This window comes from Phyllostomus hastatus, unplaced genomic scaffold (genome assembly GCF_019186645.2).
Source record: "Phyllostomus hastatus isolate PE091 unplaced genomic scaffold, TTU_PhHast_1.1 phas_contig_58, whole genome shotgun sequence".
In the NCBI taxonomy this organism is placed as follows: Eukaryota; Metazoa; Chordata; class Mammalia; order Chiroptera; family Phyllostomidae; genus Phyllostomus; species Phyllostomus hastatus.
This window is the reverse complement of record NW_025333916.1, coordinates 3,908,994-3,918,411: the sequence shown is the minus strand read 5'-3', so window position 1 is coordinate 3,918,411 and position 9,418 is coordinate 3,908,994.

Here is a 9,418-nt window from a genome sequence, read left to right as displayed (position 1 = left end):
ACCATCAGCTGCCCTGTCCTACTGTCCTGAATCTCATGAACAGTCTGCAATCTCTTCCTTTTCAAAGGCTATGTTAGTTTTGGGAAAAGCCAGGAGCCACACGGCACCAAATCTGGGCTATCACAGGGCTGAGTCACCTGGTTGATTTGATGTTTCACCAAAAAACTCTGCACGAGATGTGGTGCATGAGTGGGTGCACTGTCATGATGAAGCTGTCAATCTTCCGGTTGTCCATAGCTGCTGCCTTTGGAATCATTGGAATAGTTTCATCATGAATTTTTTAAATTCAAGCTTAATGTAAAATTTGATGCAGATTTGTTGCTGTACTCACTCATTTTGAATGTGACGGCTACACAGTACACATGCTCACTCAACAGTGTGTACAGCCCCTACTAACTGGTACAGTGAAGTCATCGTTCACTCATGTGATTTCCAGTCCATACTCCTTGGCTGCCAGGTTACATTAATGTCGTGCAAACCATTCTCATTATATTAACAATGGTGGAACTTTTTCAAGACAGATCTCATATACATACCACAGTTTTTTATTCATTAATCTGTTGAAAGACACTTAAGTTGTTTTCATATTTTGACTATTGGGAATAATGCTGCAACAAACATGGGAGTGCAGATATCCTTTCAAGATCCTGTCTTCATTTCCTTTGGATATATACCCAGAAGCTGGATTGCTGGATCATATGTTTCTACTTTAATATTTCAAGGAAACTTGTGCTTGCTTCGGCAGCACATATACTAAAATATTTCAAGGAAACTCCATACTGTTTTCCATAGTTGCTGTTCTAATTTACATTCCATTCCCATCTACAGTGCACAAGGGTTTCCTTTTGTTCACACCCTCACTAACACTTGTTTTCTCTTGCCTTTTTCATGGCAGCCATTCTTAGAGATGAGATATCTCATTGTGATTTTGATTTTCATTTTCCTTGTAATCAGTGATTTTCAGCACTTTTTTGTGTATCTTTTGGTCCTTTGCATGTCTATTCAGTTCCTCTGCATATTTTTAAATCAGATTGTTTGGTTTTTGTTGTTGAGTTGTATTAGTTCTTTATATATTTTGGATACTAACCATTTATGAGATATATGATTTAAAAATCTTTTCTTCCATTCTGTAGGTTACCTTTTTATCTTATTGTTTCTCTTTCTGTGCAGAAACCTTGTAGTTGGATGCAGTCCCATTGCTGAATTTTGCATTTGTTGTTTGTGCTTTAGGTGTCATGTACAAAACCATTGCCAAAACCAAAGTCAAGGAGCTTTTTCCCTGTGTTTTTTCCTAGGAGTTCTAAGGGTTCTGTTTTTATGTTTAAGTCTTTAATACATTTCAGGTGAATTTTTGTAAGTGGTGTAAGATAGAAGTTCAGTTTCACTTTTCTGCAGGTAATGATCCAGTTTTCCCAGCATTATTTATTAAAGAGACTATCCTATTGAGCTATTACTGACTCCCTTGCAAATATTAGCTCACTGTATATGCAAGGATTTGTTTCTGGCTTTTGTGTCTTTTCCATTGGGCTATGTATCTATTTTTATGCCAGTATCACACTCTTGATTGCTATACTTTTGTAGTATAGACTGAAATTAGGAAGTGTGATGCCTCCAGCTTTGTCCTTCTTTCTCAGAATTGCTTTGTCTATTAGGGTCTTTTGTGGTTCCAAATAAATTGTAGAATTATTCATTCATTCTGTGAAAAATGCCAATAGAATTTTGATAAAGATTACATTGAATCTATAGATGGCTTTGGGTAGTATGGACATTTTAACAATATTAACTCTTGTAATTCATGAACATGGGATACCATTTGTATTTTCTTCAATTTCTTTTATCAAAGTTTTGTAGTTTTCAGTGTACAAATCTTTCAGTGCTTATCAGGTGTCAGTCTTTTTCAATAACAAATTCTTGATGATAAATGTTACTTAAATATGTATTAAAATAGAGGAAAACGTAAATCAGTTAGTGAGAATTGATGACATTAGCAGTTCATTTTTTAAATGTCTATTCATTATATATATATCCTCCAATTAAGCAATTTTGCCACACACCCAATACAGTAATGTGCTCATTATTTTGGGGGTGGAAGAGAATTTGGATCATAATTACAGAATCATCTGGGTAGAGAGAGAATAAAAGATATTCAGAGGCATCCTCCTGTGCGAGAGGAGAGTCACGCTGACATCATCCTGCATGAAGGGGAATCTGTCCTTGCTCTTAGCACATTACATTTCAGCAATTCTAGACACCTGGGGAGGGGGTGTAAGGCCAATAAGCTTCAAAATAATCTAGATTTTAAGAAATTGCTCACCCACTGGCAATTGAAATTAATAATACTCTTCTTTTTTAAATTTTAAATAAATTTAAATTTACAATTAACATTTAATTTCAGAGAAACTGAGTATCATAACATCAAGCTGAACAAACAAATCTACTCTTAAAAAAACAATAACATCCAAAAAGTAGGCCAAAAACACATATTTGAATTTGAAAAGGCAAAAATATATAATCCCAAAATATATGGGTATTTGTCAGAATATAATCTGAGAAAATCTGTTTTATTCCATTTCCCCCTTCATTGTTTTAAAATTAAAATGTAGTTGACACACAATATTATATTCATTTCAAGTGTAGAACAGAGTGATTTATACTCTACAGTGTGATCACCATGGTGTCTAGTAACCATTTCTCAACATACAAACTTATCATGACATTGACTGTATTCCCTATGCTGTACATTACATCCTCATGACTTATTTATTTCATCTCCTTCACCTTTTTCACCCATTCTCCACTCCTCTTCCATCCAGCATTCTCTGCACAGCTGAACGACCATCAGTTTGTTCTCTGTATCTTTAAGGCTGTTAGTGTTTTGTTTTGTTTCTTTGTTTTGTTTTCTAGATTCCACATATGAGTGTAAGTGAAACCATATGGTATTTTTCTTTCTCTGACTTATTTTACTTAGTATAATACCCTCTAGGTCCATTCATATTGTCTCAAACTGCAAGATTTCATTCTTTGCCATTTGAGACATTCTTATCCATTGCTGGATAATATTATTTTTATTACTGAATAAGATGTAATATTCATATCTTCTTTATCCACTCATCTATTGATGGATGCCTAGTTTGCTTTCATATCCATAGTTTGGCCATTGTAAATAATGCTGTAATGAACATAGGGGTACATATGTCTTTTTGAATTAGTATTTTTGTTTCCTTCAAATAAATGCCCAGAAGTGGAATTGCTGGGCTTCATGGTAGGTCCATTTTTAACATTTTGAGAAACCTCCATTCTGTCTCCATAGTGGCTGCACCATTAAATTTCCACCAATGGAGCATGAGGGTTATTTCTTCACTTCCACACCCAACATTTGTTATTTTTGATAGCAGCCATTTTGACAGGCATAAGGTGATACATCAAGCTAAAACACTTTTGCAAAGCAAAGTAAATTATCAATAAAATGAAAAGACAACCTACTGAATGGGAGAAGATATTTGCCAATGACATGTTTGATAAGAGGTTAATTTTCAATATGTATAAAGTACTCATAAAACTCAACATCAAAAAAATAAACAATTAGGCCCTGACCATTGTGGCTCAGTTGGTTAGGCATCATCCTGCAAAGTGAAAGGTCACTGGTTCAATTTCTGATCAGGGCACATGTCTGGGTTGCAGGTTCAGTCCACTATTGGGGCACATGTGAGGCAACTCATCTATGTTTCCCTCTCACATCAATGTTTCTCCCCCTTTCTTTTTCCCTCCTTTCCCTTCTCTCTAAACATAAATAAATATTAAAAAAGAAATACAAACACAAAAAAATTATTTTATTTTTTATTTTAATATATTTTATTGATTATGCTATTATAGTTGTCCCATTTCCACCCTTTATTACCCTCCACCCTGCACGCCCCCTCCCACCCACATCCCCCCCTTTAGTTCATATCCATGGGTCTTACATATAAGTTCTTTGGCTTCTACATTTCCTATACTATTCTTAACCTCCCCCTGTCTATTTTCTACCTACCATTTATGCTACTTATTCTCTGTACCTTTTCCCCCTCTCTCCCTCTCCACTCCCTTGCTGATAACCCTCCATGTGATCTCCATTTCTGTGATTCTGCTCCTGTTCTAGTTGTTTGCTTAGCTTGTTTTTTTTTTTTCAGGTTCAGTTGTTAATAGCTGTGAGTTTGTTGTCATTTTACTGTTCGTATTTTTGATCTTCTTCAATTTCTTAGATAAGTCCTTTTAACATTTCATATAATAAGGGCTGAGTAATGGTGAACTGCTTTAACTTGACCTTATCTGAGAAGCACTTTACCTGCCCTTCCATTCTAAATCATAGCTTTGCTGGATAGAGTAATCTTGGATGAAGGTCCTTGCCTTTCATGACTTGGAATACTTCTTTTCAGTCACTTCCCTTGCCTGAAAGGTTTCTTTTGAGAAATCAGCTGATAGTCTTATGGGAACTCCTTTGAAGGTAACTGTCTCTTTTTCCTCTTGCTGCTTTTTTAGATTCTCTCCTTATCTTCTGTCTTGGGTAATATAATTATGATGTGCCTTGGTGTGTTCTTCCTTGGGTCCAGCTTCTTTAAGACACTCTGAGCTTCCTGGACTTCCTAAAAGTCTTTTTCCTTTGCCGGATTGGGGACATTCTCCTTCATTCTTTTTTCAAATAAGTTTTCCATTTCTTGCTCTTCCTCTTCTCCTTCTGGCACCCCTATGATTTGGATGTTGGAATGTTTAAAGATGTCCTGGAGGCTCCTAAGCCTCTCATCATTTTTTTGAATTCTTTCTTTATTCTGTTCTGGTTGAGTGTTTCTTTCTTCCTTCTGCTTCAAACCATTGATTTGAGTCCTGGTTTCCTTCCCATCACTCTTGATTCCTTGTATATTTTCCTTTATTTCACTTAACACAGCCTTCAATTTTTACTCTAATTTGTGACCATATTCAACCAATTCTGTGTGCATCCAGATTACCAGTGTTTTGAACTGTGCATCTGATAGGTTGGCTATCTCTTCGTCACTTAGTCGTATTTTTTTATGGAGCTTTGATCTATTCTTTCATTTTGGCCTTTTTTGTGTGTGTCTTGGCATGCCTGTTGCATAGTAAGTGGTGGAACCTTAGGTGCTCACTAAGGGCAGAGCAACCCACATCCCTGCGTTGTGATGCTGTATGTGCAGAAGGGGTCCGAGAGGGAACAATGGCATTTGCTCAGCTCTCTGTGGGCTTTCAGTCACTTCCCTTGCTACCCACAATCAAGTTGGGTCCTTCTGGTGCTGGTTCCCTAGTGGGTTGGCTTGTGTACGTTCTAGGACACTGTAGGTCTCTCCAACAAGCTCTCCTGTGAGACTGGGAGTTTCTCCTGCTGCAGAAACCCCCACAGGTGTTTTCAGTCAGAGGTGGTTTTTTTTAAAGAATTTATCTATTTTTTTTTAGAGAGAGGGGAAAGGAGGGAGAAAGAGAGAAACATCAATGCATGGCCTCTTGTGTGGCCCCCACTGGGGACCTGGCCTGCAACCCAGGCATATGCCCTGCCCTGACTGGGAATAGAACCTGTGATCCTTTGGTTCACAGCCCGCACTTAATCCACTGAGCTATACCAGCCAGGGCTTCAGTCAGAGGTTTTGAGCCCTTATTTCCCCAAGCTGGAACCCTGGGTTGTGCAGTCTGTCTCATGCCCCAGTTGTTCCTCCCGGTTTATCTGCACACGAATGTGGGACCACTCCATCTACAATCTGCCAACTCACCAGGTCTACCAGCTACCGCCTTGCCTCGAGTCCTCTTTGCCCAGCTGCCTGTCTTCACCCCTCCTACAGATCTGGGTGAGTGTTTCTTCTCAAACTTCTTGGTTGTCAGACTTCCTTCCATACAGTTTGATTTTCTGTCAGTTCTGGTTGTTTTTGTTTTTAAATTTGTTGTTGACCTTCTTTTGCTTGTTTGAGGAGTCACAGTGTGTCTACCTATGCCTCCATCTTGGCCAGAAGTCCAGAAAAATTATTTAAAAAAATAAATAATGTGATCTAAAAAGGGTAGAGAATATGAAGACATTTCTCTAAAGAAGACATACAGATCACCAATAGACCTGAAAAGATGCTCAACATCACTAATCATCAAGGAAATGCAGAACAGTATTCTTCATGATGTTTTAATTCTTCATTTTCATGACTGTAAGCATACTTTCAGTCCCCTTGGGTCCTATCCACACACATATTCACATATTATCATCCTAATAGAAGATACCTTGTTTTTTCATATACCAAATAAAACACAGTAGATTTCCAAAATTCAGTATGAGTTTATTTACAACATCCTATAGCATTAGTACTGTTAAAGAGCAACAAAGGGGGCCTCAAAGGCAATATGCTATTACCCAAAAGGAACCCCCCCAGGTTCGTTATGTCTGCCGCCAAAGGAAAGCTATCTCTCAGTGCCAGAGATTCAGTGAAAAGGAAAGGAATTTATTATTCATTCGAAATAACACAAACTAAAGTTCCCCACAAATGCACACAGTCCTCCCAGCACCCTCCACGTGGCAAAAGGGAGCACCTCCAAAGCCTCGTGGTCCTGACTCTCACTCAAGCCTCATGGTCCCAGCCAAGATACCAAAGCCGCATGGTCCTAAACAGACCTGTTGTCCCAAAAAGAGAGACACATGGTCCCAGAAGAGAGACATGGTCCCAAAAGGAGAGACGTGTGGTCCCAAAGAGAGATGCCAAATGGCTGCCTCACTGGGTTTAAATCCCAGCACCAATCTTCTTCTGCAGCCCCATTACTGGCTCCGCCCACTGTTGGCTACAGCTGCCAGCATTCTGGGCAGGTGTGCCCTCTGGTGTGGAGCCAATTACCTCCAAGCTCTTCTGCACCCTATTACAAATCCCTATTTGGGGCTCCCCTCTTGGCTGCACCCTATTACAGTACTATCTAGTATTCTGGCCTGTTTTGAATTTTACTAAGTCTAAGAATACCCTAATGAGGAAGGAATCGAAAACATGATTTTCCCATAGCAACAAAGGAGCTAGTCATTTCTCTGATGTACATTAAGACTTCCTGATTAAATTCTTTTTATCACTGTGATTTTCTAAATCTATTTTAATAGAGCTACATTTCCCATTTTAGATTCTGTGAATACTGATGTCATCATTGATTAAAAAAAAATAAAATTCCTGGCTGACATAACAATCAGCTCCATATTAAATGAAAGAAAACACTAGGGAGCAGAATTAACCAATTACAACGTGTTGTTCAGTTTCCTTGAGGGCATTGCCTCCCAAATTAATGATAATTTACTCTTTTTATTTGTAATGATTTTATACATACTTTTTGAATAATAATATAGGCCCAGAGTTGTACTCAAAAGGCAAAGAGTACAAGATGCAAAGTAAGTATCTCTTATCAGTGGAAATGCTATTCACTGTTAGTGGGTGTATAAACCATTTTGGACAGCAAATTGGCATTAGCCAGTGAGATTGAAAGTGTGGAATTTCTATTTCTGTAATGAAGGACTAAGCAAATGGGACCAATTCTCCCATGAACAACAACTAAAGACTTCAAATGTTTAAAATCCATTATTATCAAAAAGCTAACAGGATGTTTAGGATGGACATTTGGGATCACTTTGAAAGAAATTGGGAAATACTGGAGTTCAGGCTGCCCAGATGTCAGGAGCATGGGGAACCCTGTCTCACTGGGGGATGGGACTGTAGGTTTTGCAGCCCCCAGGGTCCCCCACCAAAGTGGGAACTTTAGAGCTTCTTTCAATTCACATCAGTTAGATACAGCCTATCTCATCCTTTTTTCTCTCATAAGTCCTTGAAATAGTATTTTCTGTTTGGGGAAATACTGCTATTGCTTCTTCCAGAATCCAAGCTTAACAGGGGTAAAAGCAAACCATGGAAAAGTAGAGAAGCAGCTAGCCATGTCCACTCCTTTTCCCACTGCAGATCTCTTTCCTGGAGCAGGATCCAGCTGGGACTGAGGAAAGCTCTATCCTGTTGATAAAAAATGGAACACATTTGTAAAGTGCAGTAGTTTCTTAAAATGTACTATGGAAGCAGATAACTTTGTGCGTACAAAGGGAAAATGATGCTTCAAATATCTTAGGTATTAGGTTTCTTGGTATAAATGTTTTTCCATACTACCTGAATTGCATTCATGATCCCTTTAGGCTGATAAGTTGCTGGATCAATAAAGATTTCCGCAGAAAGTAAAATTATTGATTGAATTATTCAATTTTCTAAAGGTGACATTTTTAGGATTGCTTTTGTTCAATGTCAATCTTTTCATGTTCCATCATACTTCTCCAATGAATGGGGTTCTAGCTTTATGAGAATTAGGTTTTCATTACTGTGTGCTTTGATCACATAAATATTCCTCAATAACTTATTTTAGAAATGCATATTGTCTACTGAAATGAAAAGAGTTTTATACATGTGGCTATTTTTGTTGTTGGTGGTGATAGTGGTAAGGTAGAAAGAGGTACTTTGAATGACATGTGTGTGCTCCATTTAAAAGTCCATTCAAAATGGTTCATTGAGGGCCTACTATACACAGATCACTATTTTAGAGACTGGCAGTATATGAAAATAAACAATTTGGTCATGTGGCTCCTGACCTCATCTTGTATAAGAATTGATTGACAGGATTTTCTTTTTTACAGGTCCAATCTGACATGTCTCTTTCATTTTTTCTGCCTATATATCTTTGTTTTTATATTTGTAAATAAAGTAAGACTCTCCCAATATTAATGTGATAGTAATAATTCATTGCTGATTATAGCAATGTTCATGTTAGTTGGAGTAAAGTTATTAATGGAATAGCACCAAGTAATTAGGTTTGAAAAAGTAAAACTCAAAATCTGGGCCCTGGCTGGTGTAGCTAAATGGATTGAGCGTGGGCTGTGAACCAAAGTGTCGCAGGTTCGATTCCCAGTCAGGGTACATGCTTGGGTTGCAGGCCATGACCCCCAGCAACCGCACATTGATGTCTCTCTCTCTCTCTCTCTTTCGCTCTCCCTTTCCTCTCTAAAAATAAATAAATAAAATCTTTAAAAAACCCCTCAAAATCTGAGATGTAGCTTCACAGAATGAATAGTTGCCTGAAATTCTTAGTGTCATTGGATTTTTCATTTTTTAGTAACTCAACTACATCTATAATTAAAGTGGGATTTCATTAAAGAAAAATCTTTTTATTATCTCATTCTGTCCCAAGAATCTCCTCCAATAAATAGTGTGTGTGTGTGTGTGTGTGTGTGTGTGTGTGTGTGTGTTTGCCAAGAAATGTATGTACTTAGTCAACATGCTTCCCTGGGTTGCAGCTGACAGACTGGATCTTCATTCCAGCCCTGCTACTTTTATCTGTGAGAGTCCATTACACTATCTAGCCTGAGTTTTCTAATCTATAAAATGGAAGAAAT